The 27500-nt window shown below is 42.0% G+C and overlaps 1 protein-coding gene across 2 annotated transcripts in view; it reads left to right on the top strand.

Annotated features, from left to right (window-relative positions):
• Positions 1-27500, top strand: part of LOC138981441 (uncharacterized) — a 102100-nt gene that overhangs the window by 43758 nt on the left and 30842 nt on the right. The window contains exon 1 of one of the 2 annotated variants that reach the window (XM_070354358.1): positions 12553-13138. The exons of the other annotated variant lie outside the window; for it this stretch is intronic. The gene's annotated coding sequence lies outside the window, so the exon portion shown is untranslated. Of the gene's footprint in view, positions 1-12552; positions 13139-27500 lie in introns of those variants that run through there. 2 annotated transcript variants of the gene reach the window in all.

The following is a 27500-nucleotide window of genomic DNA, read 5'->3' as shown; positions in this document are numbered from 1 at the left end:
CGTGGTGGAGGGTCACAAATATGTGGCGCCAAACATGACGCCTGATACGACGAGGAATGTAGGCCCTACCTTTCATGATCGTCTTACATTAATAATTCTTTGGTCTATTACATGCTTGCGAATGTGTCATTTTTTATTCTGGATAAGTAAAGTCGGGCGATAACATTGGTCTTTTCACCTCAGTGCGGCTCTAATTATACCCCCCGCGGGTTAGGGGGAAGAATTTACTCGATGCTCCCCAGCATGTCGTAAGAGGCGACTAACGGATTCTGTTTCTCCTTTTACCCTTGTTAAGTGTTTCTTGTATAGAATATAGTCAATTTTTGTAAAATTTTTAGTCAAGCAGCATGTAAGAAATGTTAAGTCCTTTGTACTGGAAACTTGCATTCTCCCAGTAAGATCATGTACTACGTTGCAAGCCCCTGGAGCAATTTTTTGATTAGTGCTTTTGTGAACAAGAAACAATTAACAAGTGGCTCTATCCCATCTCCCCTCCCCCCCTTTCCCCGTCGCGATATAACCTTCGTGGTTGAAACGACGTTAAACACCAAATAAAGAAAGAAAGAAAGGCTCTATTTATTCCAATCTCTTCAGGTGCCGAGAAAACGTTCGGTCTGATGGACGAGGGAAGTTTGCTATCGATTACGAGATCTGGCAAAAAAATGTACTTGTCTGAAGGTTAAACAACGTAGATAGATAGATACGATTTTAGGTAGTATGTACTGGTGCGTCCACTTCAGGTACAAAACGTTTACTCAATCAACAAACCAATGGAACAAAACCCAAACAAAACAAAACAATACAATAAACTTTGATATAAATCAATAATCAAATAACATTTGATTGGACTTGTTTATCTGCTCCTCATTGTATTGGTCTAACATGTACAGGGTTATTTTTTTTCACAATGGGAATACACACCAGAACCCTGTAAGACAACACTGATGCCAAAACAGTATATACCAACAGAAAACGTTGGTGCACAAACACCCATGTAGCAATCAGGAAGTTGCTGCCAATCAAAGACCTGTGCACTGTGTAAGTGTATGTCAAAACAAGACGAGCATTCTGCATCAGATGACAAGTAGGCAGATTAGCTGATAACACAAGTGGAGCGAGTGACACGCCCGCACAGGACGTAGACACGCACATAATTATCAACTGTGCAAAATAATGATTGCACCCCTTTTCGTACCCAAACTAAAACATTCATTCCCGTGTCATTTTATTCAAACTTTATATGCCAGTTAAGGCCATTCACTTGACTTTCTTGACCACCTTTCGGAATAAAGATTTCTTTTACCGTACTTTTCGGACTATAAGGCGCTGCCGTGTATAGGGCGCACCCCCTACTTTTTAAAAAAAAAGTGAAAAAAGCCTAGAATAAGGCGATGCCATGGATAAGGCGATGGTGTCGTGCATAAGGCGATGGCATGAAAGAAAAAAATGAAGAAAAACATCGTACATAGAAAAAAAAAACAACAACATCAATGATCAAACATGGCGACCGCTCAAAATCGGCAGGAAACACTGTTTCAAACAGAAAGTCCAGTCGTATCGCAAGATCGATGGCTTTAATCTTGAAGGCAGCATCGTATGAAGCTCTCTTCGTTTTCGGCATCTTGACAGTGACAAAGTCGAAGTGCAAGTTGAAGCGGTACCCAGTTGAAGTGTCAAGAGACCGACTGTCGACTGTCGTGTTTCAACGCAACTAGTGTTCAGGTAATTTTTTCGGCGATCAACATTGCTTGAATTGTGTTCACTTAAATGGTTGTTAGTTGCTCATTGATTTCAAGTTCACAGTGCTCGTGAAACCTATTTTATCCGAGAATAAGGCGACGTCGTGTATAAGGCGACCCCACGATTATAAGTGAAAAAAAAAGAAAAAAGTATCGCCTTATACCTGTAGTCCGAAAAGTACGGTACATGGATCATCAATGCTTTAATTAGGGTGCGAAATTTGTCCCAATAATGTTTTGGCAAAGTGTAGACAATTTGAGGTACCTCGGTACTTTCTTTTTGTATCTGGTTGCAAAACCAACCATTCAGTGACTTGCTTTTTACGCTAAATCGGGAACAATTAGCGTTTCTCAGTTTTTTATTTTAGTTTAAAGTTGTTTGGGTGGGTGTTTTTTGGCGAGAAAGACGTTTTGCGTGACACGTTTCCGGGCTTTTCTTTTTTGCATATCATTTTATTCAGTCGTGGTTCTAGAGCAAAAGTCTGATACCCCATACACAAGTTTTATAAATAATCTTCCAAAAAGAGTGTAACGCTTCTATTTTATTTTTTGTTATCTCTCCTGTGCAGTCCTTTAACTGCCATAAAAACTATCTTTTAAATGTCATGTCCCTTTTAATGACTTTTTCTCATTTGAAGACTAGCAGCAGGATTTCTTTTGGTCAATATGGGTAGGGGCGGTAAAAGCAAAATGTATCTCGTTCAGGGGTATTCATAGCTTTACCGTTGTTAACGGAATAGCTTAACTTCGTATCACTTTTACCCGATTAATTTCATGTTTACTTGTGTTTCATGCTTGAAACTTAGTTGTTACAAATTGTCGTTTCCCCCCCCCCCCCCCAATTTACTAGCAAAGTAACTGTGTGTGTGTGTGTGTGTGTGTGTGTGTGTGTGTGTGTGTGTGTGTGTGTCTGTGTCTGTGTGTGTGTTTTCTATATTATTCCTCTATCACTCTTCTTCATGTGTAATCATTTGATTGTTGATTTGTTTACATATCCACAGTTTAATCTTAGAAATGTCATCTGTGTGGTTTCGTTGGAAAATCCGATACCCAATACTCAAGTTTCAGTCGTTATCTTGGAGCTCGTTAAGATCTATGTTATCTGGTAATTGTGGCCTCAGCACTCCTTGAACTTACAGAAAAGTTAACTTTCAAGAAAGTACAAATGTGACCCTCCACCACAAAATGAGTCGCATGTTACCTTGCGCGGTTCTGCGTAAGGCTTAATGTAAGTCCGGGGAGTGTCTGGTAACAGTGTGAGGGTCACCTTAGTCACAGGCTTATAACTCAAACAGTTTTCGCTCTTTTCTAAAACGGTTTTCACCACTGGATAGAGCATAAAAAACTATGAAAGTGTAAAAATATGAAAATCATGCAAAGGTGACATGCGACTCATTCCGTGGTGGAGGGTCACAAATGTATATCACTTTTTGAAGGGTTAGACTCCAGCCTTAAATACTGTTTTATACTGTTGTAACTCTTGTGCTCTTTATCAATGCTGGTATCATGTTTGCTTTTGTGAATGGGTCCCTATTGGTGCCAGACTTCCATGCGTTATCTTGTTTTCACTTCTTTTTCGCTATTTGTTACTATTGGTACACCATCCCTCTTTAGTGTTGCTCATCACTATTGGCCCTCTCTGTCATCGTGTGCTATTTGTTACTATTGGTACCCCATCCCTCTTTAGTGCTGCTCATCACTATTGGCCCTCTGTCATCGTGTGCTATTTGTTACTATTGGTACCCCATCCCTCTTTAGTGCTGCTCATCACTATTGGCCCTCTCTGTCATCGTGTGCTATTTGTTACTATTGGTACCCCATCCCTCTTTAGTGCTGCTCATCACTATTGGCCCTCTCTGTCATCGTGTGCTATTTGTTACTGTTGGTACCCCATCCCTCTTCAGTGCTGCTCATCACTATTGGCCCTCTCTGTCATCGTGTGCTATTTGTTACTATTGGTACACCATCCCTCTTTAGTGCTGCTCATCACTATTGGCCCTCTCTGTCATCGTGTGCTATTTGTTACTATTGGTACCCCATCCCTCTTCAGTGCTGCTCATCACTATTGGCCCTCTCTGTCATCGTGTGCTATTTGTTACTATTGGTACACCATCCCTCTTTAGTGCTGCTCATCACTATTGGCCCTCTGTCATCGTGTGCTATTTGTTACTGTTGGTACCCCATCCCTCTTTAGTGCTGCTCATCACTATTGGCCCTCTCTGTCATCGTGTGCTATTTGTTACTGTTGGTACCCCATCCCTCTTCAGTGCTGCTTATCACTATTGGCCCTCTCTGTCATCGTGTGCTATTTGTTACTGTTGGTACCCCATCCCTCTTCAGTGCTGCTCATCACTATTGGCCCTCTCTGTCATCGTGTGCTATTTGTTACTATTGGTACCCCATCCCTCTTTAGTGCTGCTCATCACTATTGGCCCTCTCTGTCATCGTGTGCTATTTGTTACTGTTGGTACCCCATCCCTCTTTAGTGCTGCTCATCACTATTGGCCCTCTCTGTCATCGTGTGCTATTTGTTACTATTGGTACCCCATCCCTCTTTAGTGCTGCTCATCACTATTGGCCCTCTCTGTCATCGTGTGCTATTTGTTACTATTGGTACCCCATCCCTCTTTAGTGCTGCTCATCACTATTGGCCCTCTCTGTCATCGTGTGCTATTTGTTACTATTGGTACCCCATCCCTCTTTAGTGCTGCTCATCACTATTGGCCCTCTCTGTCATCGTGTGCTATTTGTTACTATTGGTACCCTATCCCTCTTCAGTGCTGCTCATCACTATTGGCCCTCTCTGTCATCGTGTGCTATTTGTTACTATTGGTACCCTATCCCTCTTCAGTGCTGCTCATCACTATTGGCCCTCTCTGTCATCGTGTGCTATTTGTTACTATTGGTACCCCATCCCTCTTTAGTGCTGCTCATCACTTTTGGCCCTCTCTATCATTGTGTGCTATTTGTTACTGTTGGTACCCCATCCCTCTTTAGTGTTGCTCATCACTATTGGCCCTCTCTGTCATCGTGTGCTATTTGTTACTATTGGTACCCCATCCCTCTTTAGTGCTGCTCATCACTATTGGCCCTCTCTGTCATCGTGTGCTATTTGTTACTGTTGGTACCCCATTCCTCTTTAGTGCTGCTCATCACTATTGGCCCTCTCTGTCATCGTGTGCTATTTGTTACTATTGGTACCCCATCCCTCTTTAGTGCTGCTCATCACTATTGGCCCTCTCTGTCATCGTGTGCTATTTGTTACTATTGGTACCCCATCCCTCTTTAGTGCTGCTCATCACTATTGGCCCTCTCTGTCATCGTGTGCTATTTGTTACTATTGGTACCCCATCCCTCTTTAGTGCTGCTCATCACTATTGGCCCTCTCTGTCATCGTGTGCTATTTGTTACTATTGGTACCCCATCCCTCTTTAGTGCTGCTCATCCCTATTGGCCCTCTCTGTCATCGTGTGCTATTTGTTACTATTGGTACCCCATCCCTCTTCCGTGCTGCTCATCACTATTGGCCCTCTCTGTCATCGTGTGCTATTTGTTACTATTGGTACCCCATCCCTCTTCAGTGCTGCTCATCACTATTGGCCCTCTCTGTCATCGTGTGCTATTTGTTACTGTTGGTACCCCATCCCTCTTTAGTGCTGCTCATCACTATTGGCCCTCTCTGTCATCGTGTGCTATTTGTTACTGTTGGTACCCCATCCCTCTTTAGTGCTGCTCATCACTATTGGCCCTCTCTGTCATCGTGTGCTATTTGTTACTATTGGTACCCCATCCCTCTTTAGTGCTGCTCATCCCTATTGGCCCTCTCTGTCATCGTGTGCTATTTGTTACTATTGGTACACCATCCCTCTTTAGTGCTGCTCATCACTATTGGCCCTCTCTGTCATCGTGTGCTATTTGTTACTGTTGGTACCCCATCCCTCTTCAGTGCTGCTTATCACTATTGGCCCTCTCTGTCATCGTGTGCTATTTGTTACTGTTGGTACCCCATCCCTCTTCCGTGCTGCTCATCACTATTGGCCCTCTCTGTCATCGTGTGCTATTTGTTACTATTGGTACCCCATCCCTCTTCCGTGCTGCTCATCACTATTGGCCATCTCTGTCATCGTGTGCTATTTGTTACTGTTGGTACCCCATCCCTCTTCAGTGCTGCTTATCACTATTGGCCCTCTCTGTCATCGTGTGCTATTTGTTACTGTTGGTACCCCATCCCTCTTCAGTGCTGCTCATCACTATTGGCCCTCTCTGTCATCGTGTGCTATTTGTTACTATTGGTACCCCATCCCACTTTAGTGCTGCTCATCACTATTGGTTCTCTCTGTCATCGTGTGCTATTTGTTACTATTGGTACCCCATCCCTCTTCAGTGCTGCTCATCACTATTGGCCCTCTCTGTCATCGTGTGCTATTTGTTACTATTGGTACCCCATCCCTCTTTAGTGCTGCTCATCACTTTTGGCCCTCTCTGTCATCGTGTACTATTTGTGTGCTATGTGTATGTGAGGGCACCTTTAATGTTAATTTAATGGAAAAGCCTTTCAGTTCAATTTTTCGAAAGCCCCTTTAGTTTTATTGTATGCGCGGCCTCTTTAGTTTAGATTTTATGTAAACGGATCTCTGAAAGTTTGAGTGCATGCAATGAATCATGTTTACGTTTTATTTAAGTTTATGTAAGTGTCCGTGTACGTTTAAAGGCACAGTAAGCCTCCCGTAAACCATCACAGAGCTCCCCGAGCGTCTACATATAGTACAAGCATACTTCCATTTGAACGCTCACCGAACGGGAACATCCTGGCTGCTTTCTGTCGAGCGTGAGAAATTTTCAAAGAATTTATTTTCGTGGACTTGGCCTCAACAGCAATGGCGCCTCGTTTTGGTGCTGGACGGCTGTTAATGTTATGAATATTCAATACTGGAAATCACGCCCGGACAGTAAGCCTCCCGTAAACCATCACAGATACTGTCAGGCTTTTACACACAGTACAAACACCCTTCCATTTGAACGCTCACCAAACGGGAACATCCTAGGTGCCCTACGTAAAGAGCGAGCAATTTTTAAAGAATTACTGAATTTTGCAGATTGTCTCGAACACTTTTTGGACCCATCCTGAACTCAGATCAATAATGAGTTACTTCCCTTCGGGTCTCATTCTATCGATGTAAACTGGCGATAGCCGTGGATCGATGATTATCAGAATGTTTTTGGACCGTGGTGCGTTTTTGCGCTAGACCTAAAACAGTCTAAATAATAAATTGACAGCTTCTTACACAAACATTCTTTAATCAAAAAAGAATTCTTTTTTCATCAAGACAAGATCAGTACAATTCGAAGTGGTGAAAGTTTGAAAACAGAAAAGCCCGGAAGCAGGGTCACGCAAGGGTCGTAGCAGACGACGGTTTATGCATATCGCCGTTCCTCTCAACAGTCAAAAGCCATCGCTAGAGTTCTTGTGAACCACAGCCGTTTGTTTCGTGCATAAAAAAACGTGCTATTGTAAATAAGCTCACATCGAGTCGCATTCAAATGACTAACTGACGACTACATTGTGAAAAAGGGAAACTGGATCACACGGGTTCACGATGGCTCAGGGGTAAATGATAAACCACGCAGAAATAAATTCTTTGAAAATTGTTCGCTCTTTACGGAGGGCACCTAGGATGTTCTCAATCGGTGAGTGTTTAAATGAAAGGGTGTTTGTACTGTGTGGAAAAAGCCTGACCGTATCTGTGATGGTTTACTGGAGGCTTACTGTGCCTTTAAAAGTCTTACGCTTCCGCCGTTTTTGCAAGGCAGGCTGTAAGGTTTACACTCACAGTACCGAGAAACGTCAAAGACAACTGCAAGGTGTGGGTTGTAGGATAGAAAATAAATCGGGGGGGATGGAGAAAGAGGGGGGAGAGAGAGTGCTGGACGGCTGTTATGAATACCGGAATTCACGCCCGGACAGTAAGCCTCCCCTAAACCATCACAGATACTGTCAAGCTTTTACACACAGTACAAACACCCTTCCATTTGAACGCTCACCAAGCGGGAACATCCTAGGTGCCCTACGTAAAGAGCGAGCAATTTTTAAACAATTAATTTTGCAGATTGTCTCGAACACTTTTTGGACCCATCCTGAACTCAGGTCAAACATGAGTTACTTCCCTTCGGGTCTCATTCTATCGATGTAAACTGGCGATAGCCGTGAATCGATGATTTTCAAAATGTTTTTGGACCATGGTGCGTTTTTGCGCTAGACCTAACTTTTAAAATCTAAATAATAAATTGACAGCTTGTTACACAATCATTCTTTAATCATAAAAGAATTCTTTTTTCATCAAGACAAGATCAGTACAATTTGAAGTTGTGAAAGTTTGAAAAAAGAAAAGCCCGGAAGCAGGGTCACGCAAGGGTCGTAGCAGACGACGCCGGTTTATCAGTGCATATCGCCGTTCCTCTCAACAGTCAAAAGCCATCGCTAGAGTTCTTGTGAACCACAGCCGTTTGTTTCGTGCATAAAAACGTGCTATTGTAAATAGTCGCATTCAAATAACTAACTGACGACTACATTGTGAAAAAGGGAAACTGGATCACACGGGTTCACGATGGCTCAGGGGTAAGATAAACCACGCAAAAATAAATTCTTTGAAAATTGTTCGCTCTTTACGGAGGGCACCTAGGATGTTCTCAATCGGTGAGTGTTTAAATGAAAGGGTGTTTGTACTGTGTGTAAAAGCCTGACCGTATCTGTGATGGTTTACGGGAGGCTTACTGTGCCTTTAAATGTATGCAGAGAAAAGTTTGACTGTTCCCCTCACACCACTTAATCCTGCTCCGCGGATGTTTTGCAGTGAGAACGCGGATATGTGAAACTGGATTGTCCCACTGTAGTTAAAACTGGATTGTCCCACAGTAGTTAAAGCTGCATGAACTATCCGCTTTTCGGTTGAACTTACGTCAATGAGCTGCGTGCTCCATGTTACGAACAGGATCTAGAATAATGGGGGGGGGGGGGGGGGAATGAGTGAATGGATTCCAAGTTTCGTATGCATTTCCTTCAAGTATCTCCAGGTATGATTATATGCCAGCTATAGGACAATGTTCCCGTGTTAACGGATACATCCGTGGGGATAACCCGCGTATCTGCCCGGCGCAACCAATGGCAATGGATAGAAATGTTCGGTTCAAGCTAATAAAATGTGATCCTCCACCACGAAATAAGTCGCATGTCACCTCGCGCGGTTCTGCGCTAGGCTTAATATAAGTTCGGGGAGTGTCTGGTGACAGTGTGGGGGTCACCTTAGTCACAGGCTTATAACTCAAACAGTTTTCGCTCGTTTCTAAAACGGTTTTCACCACTGGATAGAGCATAAAAAAACTCTGTAGGAAAATGTAAAAATATGAAAATCATGCAAAGGTGACATGCGACTCATTCCGTGGTGGAGGGTCACAAATGTGGATTATCACCACAGTCGGATATTACATGAAAAGAAGGTTCACAGAATTGTGTTGAAAGCCGTCAGTTCTGAACACGGGAGATAAGATCCGGGGTGAGGAAGGCTAACCTTTTTGATTCTATATAATATACAGTGGTGGCGTTGTACACGGACCGGAATAGTCATCAGAAAGTACACACCAAGAATAGGTTCTCAGTGTCCTTGAGAGAACTACAAATTGAAAAGAAAGCAAACAAATTTGCACGTAAGATCAACACCCGAGAAGTGTCATTGAAACGCAACACTGGCTACGAAGGGGGTAGTTGAAAAGAAATCTCGGAATTCTTTCTGTCGGGAATTGAGAAGCTAGTGCCGTTCAATGCGGATTGCCTATTGCAAGAATAACACAAGACAATGTCTGTGTCTGTCTCTGTCTGTCTGTGTCTCTGCCGTGTGTGTGTGTGTGTGTGTGTGTGTGTGTGTGTGTGTGTGATTTTGTTGTTGCAAACCCAGAGTTATTCTTTAACTCTGTTTGTCGCAGTCACGTGTGCTAAATCCACGGTTTAGGTCAGCCCAGGTAATCATGTAATCATTGTATAATTCACCTTTCCATAGCGGCCACCAATGAAGTACCTGTCTACACAGACCTCTTTCGGTCCGAGTCCCGTGGCTGGTCGTTTAAAGGTGGTCGTCTACATTTTTGCTTTTTTTCAATAATCTTATGGTTAGATTTCGCTCAAAAGTTATGTCAGATGATGAATGAACCATGGGGAAAAAAAGTTATAGCAAAAAAAATATATGTAAAAAAAGATGTTATTTTTGGGTAGCGTGACTCACGCTTCCAATATTTTGTTTTCTGATTGCTGAGAACATGTGCTTTGCCTAAAAATACTGACCAATCAAATTCACGTCACTGTGCTTATAGCCACGCCCAAACAAGTGCAGCAACAGTTTGACACTGGAGCGCTGTCCACGCTTTTTTTTAAACGCACGAAATGCACGGGATTTGAGAGGAGTTTTGCGCTTGGCATTTTCCAAAAAAGGATATCCTACTATGAGTACTACGCTGGAATACTACAATGAATTTTCAAGCGGCTACACTGGCTTCGTCTTTCCTGATCGAAAGGGGGTGTATTGTTGATATTTGTAGATAATAGACTCTGCATTTTAATGGTCAAATGGCGATTTCGGTATAGAAATGTAGACAAGGGCCTTTAAGACAGGTTCGACGGTATTCGTGTGTAACGTACGGTTGTCTACAACCAAGGGTAAAACCGTAATGCAAGGAAGACGGACTGTATGATGCAATCCTTGGCCAGTCAACCGTTCTCACCCGTCTAAGTTTATATTCGCTACGTGCAGGAACAGTGATTTGACACGGAAATTCACGCTGCGCTTGGGAGATGATATTAAGTGGCCAAATTATTTTTAACGACAGCAATACATTAAAGCATTGTATGCGCTCCGCTGGACTGATATTTCCGTCATGTGGCGAGTAGAATGTTGAGAGCCGTTTAAATCACGACTATATTGGTCCGTGTGCATAATAGATCTGTCTGTATTTTTGGAACACAGGCGCTTGTATCAAAAGTCAGGAAGATTTTGCATACTTTCACGAGGTGATTTTGTGTGCTTTTGGTCCGTATTGTAAGGCTTTGAAGTTTACAACAACAAACACGTCTTGGATCACATACAAAATGAAAATTCACTCAGACACAGTAATCAATTATCCCCCAATTAAAGTGTTTAAGTTCTATCCGAACCTCCCCCCGTGTACACTACATTGGGTGTGCACGTTGATTATAAACATTCAGTGGCGCCGTGCCCCTAGACGATGTTCGGAAATAATTACTCTGTCGGGATTTTCAAGCGGCGTGACAGAGTTAGCGCCCAAGACAGGGCACGCTCAGCTGACAGAGTTTTACCTACCATCGCGACGAACAACTTATATACCTTGACGAGTATGTTATACTGTGTGCGCTTAACATAGAACCCTTCTCTTTTGAACATATGCACATCGGAGCCACGATTCGCTGCCGATTGTCGTTGCAGTGGTCGCAAAAGCACGTGTTTTTCTAACCTCACGTTACTTAAAGCCAAACCCACGTGACCTCTACCATAACACGTTGTCATCGAACACTGCAGGCGTCAGCGATTCAGTGCCGCAACGACAATCGGCAGCTAATCGTGGCTCCGGTGTGCATGTTTTTGATAGAAAAGGGTGTCCTTCTAAGCGCACACAGCATAACATATAATACACATCAAGGTATATTGTTTGTTCGGGATTTTTTTTCAGCGTAGCAATAGGATCCGATATTTCGACGAGAGAGGAGCGAGCTTCGCGCCCCTGTGTCTTGTGATAAGCTGTATCCATGAGTCAATAAGGAAAGAGAAGTACTCTGATGTAATTATGATTGTCATTCAAGGTGGTGCGTGTGCTTATTGAAGGGACGTAGAGGGCGGGGACGTAGCTCAGTTGGTAGCGCGCTGGCTTTGTAGCCAGTTGGTCGCTATCAGCGTGGGTTCGATCCCCACGTTCGGCGAGAGATTTATTTCTCGGAGTCAACTTTGTGCAGACTCTCTTCGGTGTCCGAACACCCCCGTGTGCACACATGCGCACGAAAAAGATCCCACGTTCACAGCGAAAGTCTCAGGGCTTGGAAAACACGAAGACACGCATGCATCATCTCTCGTCTCTGATTATCATGATCGTATCTCGATACTTTGACGAGACAAACCCAATGCTGGTGTGTCGAAGAAGACAGCCACAGCGGGCTTGTTCGAATCAAAGTATCACACCATATCTTCAGCGTATTACCAATACCTGTCCCAATATAGACCAGTTGGTCTAAGAGGACGTTAAACCCTAATAGTCAGTCAAGGCCGGGACGTAGGCCAACACTTTTTCGGTTGCAGTAGTGTAACGTGGCCGATGTGGAGGGTGAATAGTAGTGGTTCAACGAGGAGGGAAGCGAAACCGAGAGACAGACAGACAGACTCATACAATCAGGTAGACAAACAGACATATAGTCAAACAGGCGGACAGGCAGACACACATGCAAAGACAGAGAAACAGGTAGAGAGAGGGAGAAAGAGAGAGAGAGAGAGAGAGAGAGAGAGAGAGAGAGAGAGAGACTGAGAGAGAGAGAGACTGAGAGAGAGACACACACACACACACACACACACACACACACAGACTGAGAAACTGTGTAGCGGAGGGGGCTGTGTGTTATGTGTGTTTGTGTGTGTGTGTGCCAGAACGTAAGTGTGTGAGTGTGTGTGTGTTGTATGTGTGTGTGTATGTGTGTGTGTGTGTGTGTGTGTGTGTGTGTGTGTGTGTGTGTGTGTCAGTGTTAGTGCCAGTACGCGCGGCGTGTGGGTGTGTGTCTGGGTCTGGGTTTTGGTCGGTATGAGTGGTAGCAACATATCATGATACGTACTGTGCGAGTAGTGAAATCTGTGTGCCGGTTCAGTACGTGTTTGAGTGACAGTGTGTATAGCCTGATTATGTAACTGTTTGTGTATTTGTGCCCCCATTAGTTATTTGCCGGCGCATACGTGTGCCAACGATCCTGTACGCCTCGCGGTGTTGTCAAGTCGCTCGCGTGACAGGATATCTTCGCCATAACTGCATTAGTTGTGTAGTCAGTTGTAGGGGAATCCCCGCGAAATACGATACACTTTATTCCGCTTCACAACTGTGCCCTTCGCCTGTGAGGACACACACACACACATACACACTTCGTGCGGGCTAGGCTTGTTTACCTGAACCAGTTTCACTCGATGAAAAGTGCGTGTGGACGCCCCCGTGAACGAGCGTGGGGTAATGATTTCGTGTTTCTGTGAATGACTTGCCATGTGCTGATGACTCAGTCAGTTTTGAAAACATATAATTGACCCGGCGAGGATTTTATACGGGTTCGTGGAGTGGACAATTACACGAAGTTGACCGGCGGAGAGAATGTAAGTTTTCTTGTGGAATACGATGGTTTAGAAATTGTGTTCAGCTTCACTGAGTGTGTGGTTTTCGTTTCTTGACATGATTTTATCTTGGTGTCTTTAGCCTGTGGACTGTAACTATAACGTCCATGATACTACTTTCGTCTTTCACTGAAGTAAAGGGAACGTTTTGAAGACGTTGAAAAGATGTGTAGTGGTATCACCTACTGTCAGTTATAAATTTAAACCGTCTGAGGATTACCGTTGTTGGAGGACAAATTACTTTCGATTCGGACATAAGCTTATATTGTCGTGTGTGTCAGAGAGAGAGAGAGAGAGAGAGAGAGAGAGAGAGAGAGAGAGAGAGAGAGAGAGAGAGAGAGAGAGAGAGAGAGAGAGAGAGAGAGAGAGAGAGAGAGAGAGAGAGAATTGAATTGAATTGAATTGAATTGAATTGATTGAATTGAACTTTATTTAACAAGGATTAAGATTTTAGGCTACACCTTTTCTTACAATCTGTCCTTGGGACGCACAGACACACATGCAATGATAAAATTGAAAAATTAAAAATTAAAAAGTTAAAAAGTTTACCAACAAAAGGAGGTCAGAAAATTTCAGCACGTGATGATAAAGATGACGACGATGATGATGATGATGATGATGATGATGATGATGATGATGATGATGATGATGAAGATGAGGCATGAAGAGCATACATAATTATGTGGTTATTCATAAAATAAAATGCATACTATGCAAGTAATTATGCGAGAGAGAGAGAGAGAGAGAGAGAGAGAGAGGGAGAGAGAGAGAGAGAGTACGTATGTCTACATGTACTGCGTTTGTAGTGTGTGTGTGTGTGTGTGTGTGTGTATCGAATGTGTTTCAAGTTCGACAAGTTTGAGATTATTTGTGAGATCGTGTTTGGTGGAGAGATGTGAGAGAGAGAGAGAGACAGAGACAGAGAGACAGAGACAGAGAGAGAGAGAGACAGAGACAGAGAGACAGAGACAGAGAGAGAGAGAGAGGAAAGAAAGAGAGAGAGTATGTTTGTTTGCGTCTGTCTGTCTCTCTGTCTCTGTCTTTCCCTCGCTCCGTGTGTATGTATATAACAAATCTCGGAAGTAGGGGAGACCGGGGCTAGTCCGCCTACTTTTATGCTTTTGGTAGCATAACTGGCGAGTTTGATGAACTAGAAGACTGATTTTTTATTTTACATCAAGACAAATGTGTAGCTGATATCAATGTGCAGACAGTTTGTATGTGCGCATGAACATTTGTTGTACATACTGCTTTAAGTAGACCTACCCTAACGTAGGCGAACTTGCCCCAAGTCGGGGTAAGTCCACCTACAGGGTGGGGCAAGTCCGCCGCTCTCATCCCATAGTAGGTACAAGACTAGTAGTGGGCAAGCTTTAGTGGGAAAGCTTTTTTAATTCCCTTCAATATTTAGGTTCAAAAATGCCAATGACAAAATACGAAAGAATGTAACACAAAATTACGTTAGGGGAGACCGGGGCTAGTCCGCCTACTTTTATGCTTTTGGTAGCATAACTGGCGAGGAGACCGGGGCTAGTCCGCCTACTTTTATGCTTTTGGTAGCATAACTGGCGAGTTTGATGAACTAGAAGACTGATTTTTTTATTTTACATCAAGACAAATGTGTAGCTGATATCAATGTGCAGACAGTTTTTATGTGCGCATGAACATTTGTTGTACATACTGCTCACGGCGAACATGCCCCATGACAAATAGGCGGACTTGCCCCCGCACGGGCAGGCAACTCTAGTGCCAGATAGCGAGCACAACATGGGAAGGAAGAAGCAAAACTTTCGTCAGAACTCGACCTTAATTAACGCACTTTCACTCGACACCAAGACTAAGTATTTGTTCTCAGAGGTAATGCATCAAAACCTAAGTCAACTCCTATGCATTCATGTTACAAAAATGAAGAAAAACACTTTTTGTGATCTGTACTCACGATATATGGGCGGGCAACCTCTGAACTTCTGCAGGATATGGCGGGAAGAAGGGACACCACTCTCACATGGTGTGAATGACTAAAAGGTGGCAAACGTAAGAATAAACAGACAAAGACGGATGTGCCCCGGGGGCGGACTAGCCCCGGTCTCCCCTATATAAAACATCAGAAATTGTGAAAGAAACAATTGAAAGTCAGCAGAGACTTTCTTCCGAGATTTGTTAAAATCTCTTAGCAGAGAAAGAGAGAGAGAAAAAAGTATCCCTGCGCAGACAGCCTATTGGGAGCATCAGACCCTCCTCAAGGGGGACCGAGATTTACAATGCAAAGTCCCTTTGTGGGGGACGTATCACAAGGAAATCTAGTCCTGATATATAAATATATATGTGTATGTATGTGTGTGAGTGTGTAACTATGTTCGTGTGTGCGGCAGTGTGTATGTTTGTACGTGCGTGCGTCGGTGTGTATGTCATTATGTATTTTTTAACTTTGGCAGGCTATGATATCTCTCAGATCCTGTTCGAGACCTTAGTCCTACAGGACACATACGATAAAGCAAGACTAGTCAGAGTCTTTATGCCAGGCTTACTTCGTATCATGACTATTAGGGTTTAACGTCCTCTTAGACCAACTGGTCTATATTGGGACAGGTATTGGTAATACGCTGAAGATATGGTGTGATACTTTGATTCGAACAAGCCCGCTGTGGCTGTCTTCTTCGACACACCAGCATTGGGTTTGTCTCGTCAAAGTATCGAAATACGATCATGATAATCAGAGACGAGAGATGATGCATGCGTGTCTTTGTGTTTTCCAAGCCCTGAGACTTTCGCTGTGAACGTGGGATCTTTTTCGTGCGCATGTGTGCACACGGGGGTGTTCGGACACCGAAGAGAGTCTGCACAAAGTTGACTCCGAGAAATAAATCTCTCGCCGAACGTGGGGATCGAACCCACGCTGATAGCGACCAACTGACTACAAAGCCAGCGCGCTACCAACTGAGCTACGTCCCCGCCCCTTCGTATCAGATAGTCGACCTGTATATCGCCAAAGCTCTTGGCCTATCATTGGCGGGTTACCTGCTTAACAAATCAGCTTCCTGGATGGTCGCAAGAAGGCAAGTTCAGTCAGTTGTTTCTGGGCGGACGGGATCATCCTTCTACTGTGGTCTGATCTTGCGTGGCCTTCGAACAAGATCCGTACAGGAGACATAATTATATGTCAGTGGTGTGTGGGGTTATTGTTTGATAATTTTGTATCTTCTTGCTTAATTTTTTTCTCCAATTATTATGAAGTTTTTATATTGAATTGTTTTGTTTTGTGTGTATTTCTTTAATTGGTTTTTTTTGTTTTTGTATTCATATGTTTATTTGTATTTAATTTGTATTTTGTTTTATTTTGTTTTTTGCTTTTTTTTATCATTTTGTTTAGTTTTTAATTCACTGTGTGTTGCTTGGATTCTGTGTGTGTGTGTGTGTGTGTGTGTGTGTGTGTGTGTGTGTGTATGTGTGTGTGTGTGTGTGTGTGTGTGTGTGTATGTGTTGTTGTTGTTTTGGTGTGTTTTTTGTGCTGTGGTGAACTGTTTGAACGAACTATTTGTGTGACGTATGTGATTATTGTTTAAGTGTTATGTTATTATGTTTTATTTCTTCAACTAATTTACTTTTAAAGCGAGAGGGTGTATATCCTAAGACTTCAGTTGGTGTTTTGTTATCTTCTTTTGAACGCCTTGAATTGTTATACGGGTTTACATTTTATAGTTTTTTGACCATCACTCTCCGCATGGAAGACCAATGATGACAATAGTGTTGCGGGACTTGCTCTCTCTCTCTCTCTCTCTCTCTCTCTCTCTCTCTCTCTCTCTCTCTCTCTCTCTCTCTCTCTCTCTTTCTATCTCTCTCTATCTCTCTCTATCTCTCTCTCTCACACAACACACACTCTCAGTGTCTCAATCTGTCTGTCCACCTGTCACGCTCTCCCTCTGTCTGTCTGTCTGTCTGGCTCCAACACTCTCTCTGTCTCTCTCTCTGTCTCTCTCTCTGTCTCTCTCTCTCTTTCTCTGTCTCTCGCCCTTTCCCTGTCTCTCTCTCACTCACTCTCTCTCTCTTTCTCTCTGTGTCTGCCTCTCTTTCTCTCTCTCTCTCTTTCTCTGCCTCTCTCGCCCTCTCCCTATATATATATCTCTCTCTCTTTCTTTCTATCTCTCTCTATCTCTCTCTCTCTCTCTCTCTAACTCACTCTCTCTGTCTCAGTGTCTGTCTCTCTTTCTCTCTCTCTGTCTCCCTGGTCTATCTGTCTCCCTCCCCCCCCTCTCTCTCTCGTACTCTCTGTCTCTCTCTCTCTCCTTCTCTCTCTCTCTCTCTCTCTCTTTTTGTCTCTCCCCCCCCCCCCCTCTCTCTCTCTCTCTCCCATTCTCTCTCTCTCTCCCATTCTCTCGAGTCTCTCTCTCTCTCTCTCTCTCTCTCGAGTCTCTCTCTCTCTGTCTCTGTCTCTGTCTCTGTCTCTCTCTCTCTCTCTCTCTCTCTCTCTCTCTCTCTCTCTCTCTCTCTCTCTCTCTCTCTCTCTCTCTCGTGTATCCTTCTATTCAGCCTCCGGCCATTTGCTGTCTCTTGTTCCGTGTTATTCTACCTCGGAACAGGTGAAGTTGTTTTGATCACAGTGAAGCCGTTGACAAGTCACACTTAAGGAGTGTCAGATGCACGAATTAGCGTCCTGTGGTTAGTACATTAAAACGGTATGAAAACTCATGTGGTTCTTATTTGTCCTTTTTTTCTAGAACAAAATTCTTACGTGGAAGATGTTATATGTCAAAGCAGCACCGCCCTGATATGGCTCTTCGTGGTCGGCTGGGCGTTAAGCAAACAAACAAACAAACAAAAACAAAAACAAAATACGTGGAAGATCAGTGTTGACAATGAAACTTGAAACTTGAAACGATGATGCGTGTTCAAGTGTGAAATCCGGTTCCCTGTTTTGGGCCGTCTGTACTCGGTCATGTGCGTGTAATCACGCTATTGTATTGCTGAAACACATGATACACTTATGACACGAAATTTGTTGTGGTGAACATAAACTTATGTTGTTGACTAAAAACAGGAAGCTACATTGGAGGCAATTGCTAGCGCCAGGAGTTTGAAATTATTGTGTTATACTTATATATCATATATTTCATGTATACTTTTTTTTATGAATTGCTCAATATATATAGTTGTGGTCTTTTTTCATGTCAAATTTCTTAAATGTTCGTACATTCCGTATCATGAACCAAACACAAAAAACAAGCAAACAAAATTGTTCAAGTTTTGTCGTTTCCAAGGACACAACCTCTTGCCTGATCATGAAACGCGTGTACGTGCGACTTTTTTTTTTTTGGGGGGGGGGGGGGGCTACTTTAGAATAAAATATTAAAGGCACAGTAAGCCTCCCGTAAACCATCACAAATACTGTCAGGCTTTTACACACAGTACAAACACCCTTTCATTTAAACACTCACTGCTTGAGAACATCCTAGGTGCCCTCCGTAAAGAGCGAGAAATTTTCAAAGAATTTATTTTTGCGTGGTTTATCTTACCCCTGAGCCATCGTGAACCCGTGTGATCCAGTTTCCCTTTTTCACAATGTAGTCGTCAGTTAGTAATTTGAATGCGACTCATGTGAGCTTATCTGCAATAGCACGTTATTATACATGTACATCTGACTTTACACGAAACAAACGGCTGTGGTTCACAAGAACTCTAGTGATAGCTTTTGACAGTTCAGAGGAACATAAACCGTCGTCTGCTACGAGAACCACGATCTTGCATGACCCTACTTCCGGGCTTTTCTTTTCTCAAACTTTCAAAACTTCGAATTGCACTGATCTTGTCTTGATGAAAAAAGAATTCTTTTATGATTTAAGAATGTTTGTGTAACAAGCTGTCAATTTATTATTTAGATTTTAAAAGTTAGGTCTAACGCCAAAACGCACCACGGTCTGATTGTGTCGGAGACAATCCGCAAATTTAATTCTTTAAAAATTGCTCGCTCTTTACGTTGGGCACCTAGGATGTTACCGTTTGGTGAGCGTTCAAATGGAAGGGTGTTTGTACTGTGTGTATCTGTGATGGTTTACGGGAGGCTTACTGTGCCTTTAAAAGTTAAGATAAGGTTTCTCAGTTTTTTCTTTATGATATATGCGATTATATATAGAAGTTTAGATAGTGCGACTGACAGGACATGCCCTACTGGCAGAATCTAGTGTGTGTGTGTGTGTGTGTGTGTGTGTGTGTGTGTGTGTAGAGCGATTCACAGTAAACTAATGGACCGATCTTTATTAAATTTGACATGAAAGTTTCTGGGTATGATATCCCCAGACGTTTTTTTCATTTTTTCGATAAATGTCTTTGATGACGTCATATCCGGCTTTTTTGTAAAAGTTGAGGCGGCACTGTCACAATCTCATTTTTCAATCAAATTGGTTGAAATTTTGGCCAAGCAATCTTCGACAAAGGCCAGACTTTGGTATTGCATTTCAGCTTGGAGGCTTAAAAATTAATTGATGACTTTGGTCATTAAAAATCTGAAAATTGTAATTAAAATTATTTTTTTATACAACGATCCAAAATTACGTTCATCTTATTCTTCATCATTTTCTAATTCCAAAAACATATAAATATGTTATAGTCGGATTAAAAACAAGCTCTGAAAATTAAAAATGTAAAATTTATGATAATAAAATGTCCGAAATCGATTTAAAAACAATTTTATCTTATACCTTGTCGGTTCCTGATTCCAAAAACATATAGATATGATATGTTTGGATTAAAAACACGCTCAGAAACTTAAAACGAAGAGAGGTACAGAAAAGGGTGCTTACCCGCTCAGCGCGACCATTACCGCATTATTCTGGCTTGTCGATTTCACTGCCTTTGCCACGAGCGATGGACTGACAAAACTACGAGTATGCGGCCATGGTGAAACAATGCAGTGCGCTCAGTTTTATTCTGTGAGTTCGACAGCTTGACTAAATATAGTAATTTCGCCTTACGCGACTTGTTTGTTTTGTCTTTGTTGTTGTTCGGGAGGGGGGGGGGGGGGGAGGGCAAATCCTAACCAAATCTCTCTCTCTCTCTCTCTCTCTCTCTCTCTCTCTCTCTCTCTCTCTCTCTCTCTCTCCTTCGCTCTCCCTCTTACCCCCACCCCCCTCTCTATCTGCATTCTTGTGTGTGCGTGCATGCGAGCGCGCGCGCGCGTGTGTATGTATGTGTTTGAGTGTGTGCGCGTGTGTGCGCGCGTGCTCGTGCGTTCGCGAGCGTATGTGTGTGCGTGTGAGGGGGGGCGGGAGGGGGGTTTCTACTGTTGTCTTCGTATGCTTTCTTCGTGTACTTCCTGGATTTGTTTATAGTTTAAATTTTTGCTTCAACTTCCTGGATTTTACTCTTTTTTCAACGCTTTTCAGAAAGACACGTGAAGACCAGTCATTAGCCTTTTGTTGTATTGGCTTTTTACATTTAGTCAAGTTTTGACTGAATGTTTTAACGTAGAGGGGGGGGATTGAGACGAGGGCCGTGGTGTATGTGTGTGTGTGTGTGTGTGTGTGTGTGTGTATGTGTGTGTGTGTGTGTGTGTGTGTGTGTGTGAGTGTGTGTGTGTGTGTAGAGCGATTCAGAGAAAACTACTGAACCGATCTTCACGAAACTTGACATGAGAAATCCTGAGTATGGTATCTCCAGATGGGTTTTTTTCCTTTTTTGATAAATATCTTTGATGACGTCATATCCGGCTTTTCGTGAAAGTTGCGGCGGCACTGTCACGCTCTCACTTTTAAACCAAATTGGTTGAAATTTTGGTCAAGTAATCTTTGACGAAGCCCGGACTTTGGTATTGCATTTCAGCTTGAAGGCTTAAAAATCAATTAATGAGTTTGCTCATTAAAGTTGTCATTAATATCGATTTTTCGCAAACAGATTTAAAGTTGATTGCATCGTATTTTTCATTACATTCTGAATCTAAAAATATATACATATGTCATGTTTACTCTTAAAATGTGATCACAATTAACGAAAATAGATTAATTAGTCTTACGATTAAAATGTAAGAAATCGATCCAAAAATGATTTAATCTTATTCTTTATCATTTCCTGATTCCAAAAACTATTATTGTGATTCTTTACTGGATTTTGGATTGTATTGTTTCCATTGAAGTTTAAGGTAAGAGTGATTTTTATTACCCTTTCACTAACCAGACATATTCTGCATGTCAGGTTTATGTTCATGTTTTGTCAACTTTGATCCATATAATTATCAGTAAATTGCATGATTTTGCACACAAAACAAACAAAAAGATGTAAAACAATAACTGTATTTTTCGTTCATGTCATAGTTCTGGTACAAAAACTCAGATGTGATATTTTTTTAACCTAAAAATAAGTTAATCATGCTCACTACATTTTATTGTATTCTACCACAGCTTTCCCTTGAAATGCTCTGGCCTTGTACAATTATTTGTATGCCAAATTCACTTCAAACCACTACGCCATATCTTGCAGATGTAGGTTTGTAGCACAAATACACTAGCCGTGAGGGCTAAGTATGTTCATGCCACAACCCTACATCGTCATGGTGTCAGGTTGTGGCAGGAATTACCTCCCTGTGGATGCCTCCACAGCCCCGGCCACAACCCTACATCTGTCACTGTATGGTTGTGGCCTGAACTTTAAGAAGGGGTCAAGCAGTGTTTGTTTCGGCCACAACGGTCTATCAATTTTAAATCTGTTTTTCAAGTGTGGTTTTGAACTTTTTTCTTTTGTAAATACATGTACTTGTCAGGAACACAAAACTGCATGCTTGATGTGAAAATCGTTTCATTTGACAATAAAGCAGATTTACCCCGAGTGTGTAAACTTTTCAAGTGAGCTTGTCTGAAAGTGGGTTATTTCGCGATGTTTGGTTGTGGCTCTGAGTGGAGCTAGGAGATATATGGTTGTGGCTCTGAACAGACGACATATAGATATGATAGATATAGGTTGTATTCAAAACAAGCTCAGAAAGTTCAGAAGACTACAGAAAAGCGCGCTTTCCTGCTTTGCACAATACGCTACCGCGCTATTCTGGCGTAAGAATTTCACTGCGTTTTGCACGTGGGAGGTGAGCGATTTCCTTCTCGCGGGGATTGACGAAGCTGTACTGTCTTGGTGAAAAAATACAGTGCGTTCAGTTTCATTCCGTGAGTTCGACAGCTTGACTAATTTATGTAGTAATTTGGCCTTACGTGACTTGTTTCTTCTTCTGGTTGTTAATGATGTGGTTGTTGTCGTTTATGTCGTTTTCGTCGTTGCTGTACTGTTTTCGTTCTTGACTGAGAAAAGTGTTTTGGGTTAGTAAGTATGTAGGCCGATGAACCACGCTCGGAAACTGTTCATCCTCCGTGTTTTCTTGTTTTTATTTTGATGAAGTTTTAAAAATAATAACAATAACAATAACAGCAACAATAACAATAACAACACTTCTTCTTCTTCTTCTGCGTTCGTAGGCTGAAACTCCCACGTACACTCGTGTTTTTGCACGAGTGGATTTTTACGTGTATGACCGTTTTTACCCCGCCATATTGGCAGCCATACGCCGCTTTCGGAGGAAGCATGCTGGGTATTTTCGTGTTTCTATAACCCACCGAACTCTGACATGGATTACAGGATCTTTTCCGTGCGCACTTGGTCTTGTGCTTGCGTGTACACACAAAGGGGGATAATCCACTAGCAGGTCTGCACATAAGTTGACCTGGGAGATCGGAAAAATCTCCACACTTAACCCACCAGGCTGCCGCGGCCGGGATTCGAACTCACGACCTTCCGATTAAGAGGCCGACGTCTTACCACCCCGCCATCGCGCCCGTCTTAAACAACACATTATTGTCCATTAAAATATTACATAAAAATGGAAAATTGTCTTCGGCACACGATTATAACGAATATAATAATATAATAATAATAATAATTGTCAGTAAGTACTGGTGTCACATGACTGATGTGAACCAGTTGATTGGCTAATGGCGATGCGCTTAAATCTGTTAGCGCACTCCTGGAGTGCGCTAACTTTTCCACAGAGCGTATTCTTACACCCTTTGCCAAAGCGAGACTGTACTCTCATCCTCAGAATTAATTAATGACATGTAGCTTATATTCTCCACAATACCAATGATTATGACCATAAATGTCCTGCTTTTCAATTAAAGCAGAAGTGGTTTTTTTTTCTGACAGATTGCATGCGCCTGTGCCGCCCACAGTTGCACTGATCTAAAAATAGAACCCGCTGTGTCTAATTTTTCAGTTTCGACTTGCGAAGATTCCTCTCATAATTATGCCATGTTGGTGGCATGTACCTTATTATCCACATTACCAAATGATGAGTTAGTATACAATTCCCAGCAGCTAACAGAAAACACAAGTGTTATTCCGATAACGTCGCAGCTAGATCAGCACGTAGCAGACTACACTGAAATACGACTGCATCTGTTCAGTAAATGAATGCTTTCCGTTTATTTTAAGGCAAGAACAATCGGAATCGAAAACGTGTAGGGTTTAGAACGTTCTTAACACATATAAGACTTATTACCAGCCTTCTTTATGTGTGCAGACTCAGTGCAACGGGACGAGCAATTTTTGTTTTTAAAATGAGACTCAGTGCAATAGCCTAGCAGACGACATAAATCCCGCTCAGCAAATAAACATGTTAGGCAAATGTGAACGATAAAACGATGGGGATATAATACGTGTAGGGTTCAGACCATTCTTACCGTTCATATTTAGTACCAGACTCCCCGATGAGGGAAGATACCACACGAAAAACATGCCACGTTTATTTTGAAAATGGGCTTTCCGTCGACCTTGGCAAGGGGCACAACTCTGCACAGTCAATCTGTCGAAGCTCGATGAAGGTTTCGAACCGCAAATAACTGAAAGCACAGTCCTTTCTCCGAGTTCAAATGAGAGAAAGATCATCACTGTTTAGCTTAACGCTACACTGGAATTTACCAACAGAAATTAAAACAAGAGTTTGCGTGTGATGAAAGCACAACACACGAGACAGCCCACACAAAAGTAGATCTTCTATACGACCTGACCACACAGTTATGCCTATTCAAATGCGCGTAGCAAAATGTGCGTGTTGTATCTTCTTTTTTCTCTGGCGGTACCGACAATATCGTTATTGAAACAATCCCAGTGCACTAAGGGATTTATAGAGCAAATCTCGAAAATAATTATTGAACTCAGCGCTATGCGCTTCGTTCAATAATGAATTTTCTCGATTTGCTCTATAAATCCCTTAGTGCACTGGGATGTCTCAATAACTTAAATAATAATAATAATTGTCAGTAAGTACTGGTGTCACATGACTGATGTGAACCAGTTGATTGGCTAATGGCGATGCGCTAAAACTGTTAGCGCACTCTTGGAGTGCGCTAACTTTTCCACAGAGCGTATTCTTCCGCCCTTTGCCTAAGCGAGACTGTGCTCTCATCCTTAGAATTAATTAATGACATGTAGCTTATATTCTCCACAATACCAAAATACCATATATTTCCTGCTTCTCAATTAAAGCAGAAGTGGTTTTTTTCTGACAGATTGCATGTGCCTGTGCCACTGATCTAAAAAATAGAACCCGCTGTGTCTATTTTTCAGTTTCGACTTGCTAAGAATCTTCTCATAATTATGCCGTAGCTTATTATCCACATTACCAAATGATGAGTTAGTATACAATTCCCAGCAGCTAAGAGAAAACACAAGTGTTATTCCGATAACGTACCACTGAACTAGATCAGCATTTGGAATATATACGTAGCAGACTAGATTACACTGAAATACGACTGCATCAGTTCAGTAAATGAATGGTTTCCGAATTATTATTTCAAGGCAACAACAATCGGAATCGAAAACGTGTAGGGTTAAGAACGTTCTTACCATGTATAAAACTTATTACCAGCCTGCCTCATGCGTGCAGACGAGCAATTGTTGTTTTTGAAAATTAATGAGACTGCAGTGCAGTGCCGTGGTTCGCTTGCCCTAGCCGCCCTAGCAGACGACATAAACCTCGCAGCAAATTAACATGTTGGGCAAATGTGAACAAACAAACGATGGGGACATAATACGTGTAGGGTTCACAGCATTCTTACGGTTCATATATAATAGTACCAGTCTCCCCGATGAGTGAAGATACAACACGAGAAATATACCACATTTACTTTGAAAATCCGAGTCTGCTAACCGTGGCCTTGGCCGGAGTCAATTCAAGGGGCAACACTGCACAGTCAATCTGTCGAAGCTCGATGAAGGTTTCGAATCGCAAATAACTGAGAGCACAGTCCTTTCTCCGAGTTTAAATGAGGTCTCTATGAAAGATCATCACTTTTTAGCTTTACGCTACACTGGAATTTACCAACAGAAATTAAAACAAGAGTTTGCGTGTGACGAAAGCACGACACACTTGAGACAGCCCACACAAAACTGAGTAGATCCAGTGACACAAACCTGACCACACAGTTACGCCTATCCAAATGCGCGTTGCAAAATGTGCGTTTTGAATCTTCTTTTTTCTCTGGCGGTACTGACAATATCGTTATTGAAACAATCCCAGTGCACTAAGGGATTTATAGAGCAAATCTCGAAAATAATTATTGAACTCAGCGCTATGCGCTTCGTTCAATAATGAATTTTCTCGATTTGCTCTATAAATCCCTTAGAGCACTGGGATGTCTCAATAACTTAAATAATAATAATAATAATAATAATAATAATAATAATAATAATAATAATAATAATAATAATAATAATAATAATAATAAGGGTATGTATATGGAGCCAAGTCCTAGCTAACATAGTTCAAAGCGCCTTTCAAAGCAAAAAATCATGTTGGCTGTTCACAAAGGCGGCAGACTCAACAGCTAGTGTGCAGACTTAGACAACCAAATTAACTGCTGTGTTAACTTCGTTTGCGCTTGGGTCATGCAGAAGAGCGTATTTTTCAATAAACTTTACTGTATCGAGAGTGAGGAAACCTTACAAAACTGACAATGCACTTTCAGAACTGTGTTTCCTCTCATCATGAAGTATGTTTCTTCTTCTTCAGCGTTCCAGAATTGTCTGGTTATGTGTGAGCTCGTTTGCCCATTTGGGTTCCCCAAACTAAACATAGTTAGCTTCACTCCGCTTTCGTTGAGTAGGCATGCTGGGTATTTTTGTGTTTCCATAACCCACCGAACTCCGACATGGATTACAGGATCTTTTCCGTGCGCACTTGGTCTTGTGCTTGCGTGTATACACGAAGGGGGTTAAGTCACTAGCAGGTCTGCACATAAGTTGACCTGGGAGATCCACTCTTAATCCACCAGGCGGCAGCGACCGGGATTCGAACTCACGACCTCCCGATTAGGAGGCCGACGTCTTACCACCACGCCACTGAGCCCGTCTGAAGTATGTTTCGATCCCGTGTTCCAAAAGCCCCCAGGCCCAAAGTACACACTGAAGACAAACATTGTAATCTATTTGCTCTACCTTTTTTCCATTCTCAGTTAATCTCTACCCATATCAGTCCTTGGTTTAATCTATTTCGTGAAGAAGAGGAAATGGAGAAGTAGGTTATCTGGTTTGTCTCACTTGTGTTTAAAGAATTTGTCACTATAATGCCTGGATATATAGATCTGTAAAGAAACGTTTTGTTTTGTCATTAATAAACGTTCCAATTTGTCCTTAGTTAGATTGTTGTTGAATTAAAAAGTAATTTAATGGAAATGTAACCTGTAATGTAAAAGAAAACAAAATTAAAATTTCATTGGAAAAAAAAAAGACCAATGAAGAAGGATATGCTCATCGCCCAAAAAGAAAGAAAGGAAAAAAAAAAAAAAAAAAAAAAAAAAAAAAAAGAAGACGAAAGAGGCAAAAAAGATGCATGCAACTGAGGTAAAAAAAAAAAAAAAAAAAAAAAAAAAAACTTCCAATTTCCTACCGTTCTTGACTTTCGATTCTAATCACTTGAGATATCGTCAACTATTTCTAACAGCTGGCTCTTTGAATATTTTGTGTTTCGGAAGATGATTAAAAAGAAGGTTCATTGGATTACAATCCGTGAGAGCGAGTGGTTGATATACTTAATATCTGCTTTAAAGGTACTGTACTTCCCGATTACACAGCTGTGTACCCCACCTCAAGTCTGCCAAGGATTTCCTATATGGAACAAAAACTCCCTTCTTTTTTCTTTTTTTTTTCTTTCTCTCTTTTTTTATTTTTTTTTAAGAGATCAGACTTCTCTTTTATTTGTCCCATCAGCGGGTACTATTTCGGAACGTTTTTTTTAATTTTTTATTGTGATGTCGCCTATTGTAAACTTATAACCCTTTCACACGCTCTCTCTCTCTCTTTCTTGATAACTTTCTTT

Source organism: Littorina saxatilis, linkage group LG12 (genome assembly GCF_037325665.1).
Source record: "Littorina saxatilis isolate snail1 linkage group LG12, US_GU_Lsax_2.0, whole genome shotgun sequence".
NCBI classification, from domain to species: domain Eukaryota; kingdom Metazoa; phylum Mollusca; class Gastropoda; order Littorinimorpha; family Littorinidae; genus Littorina; species Littorina saxatilis.
The sequence above is the reverse complement of the archived record's forward strand: the minus strand, read 5'-3'. Positions and strand labels throughout refer to the sequence as shown.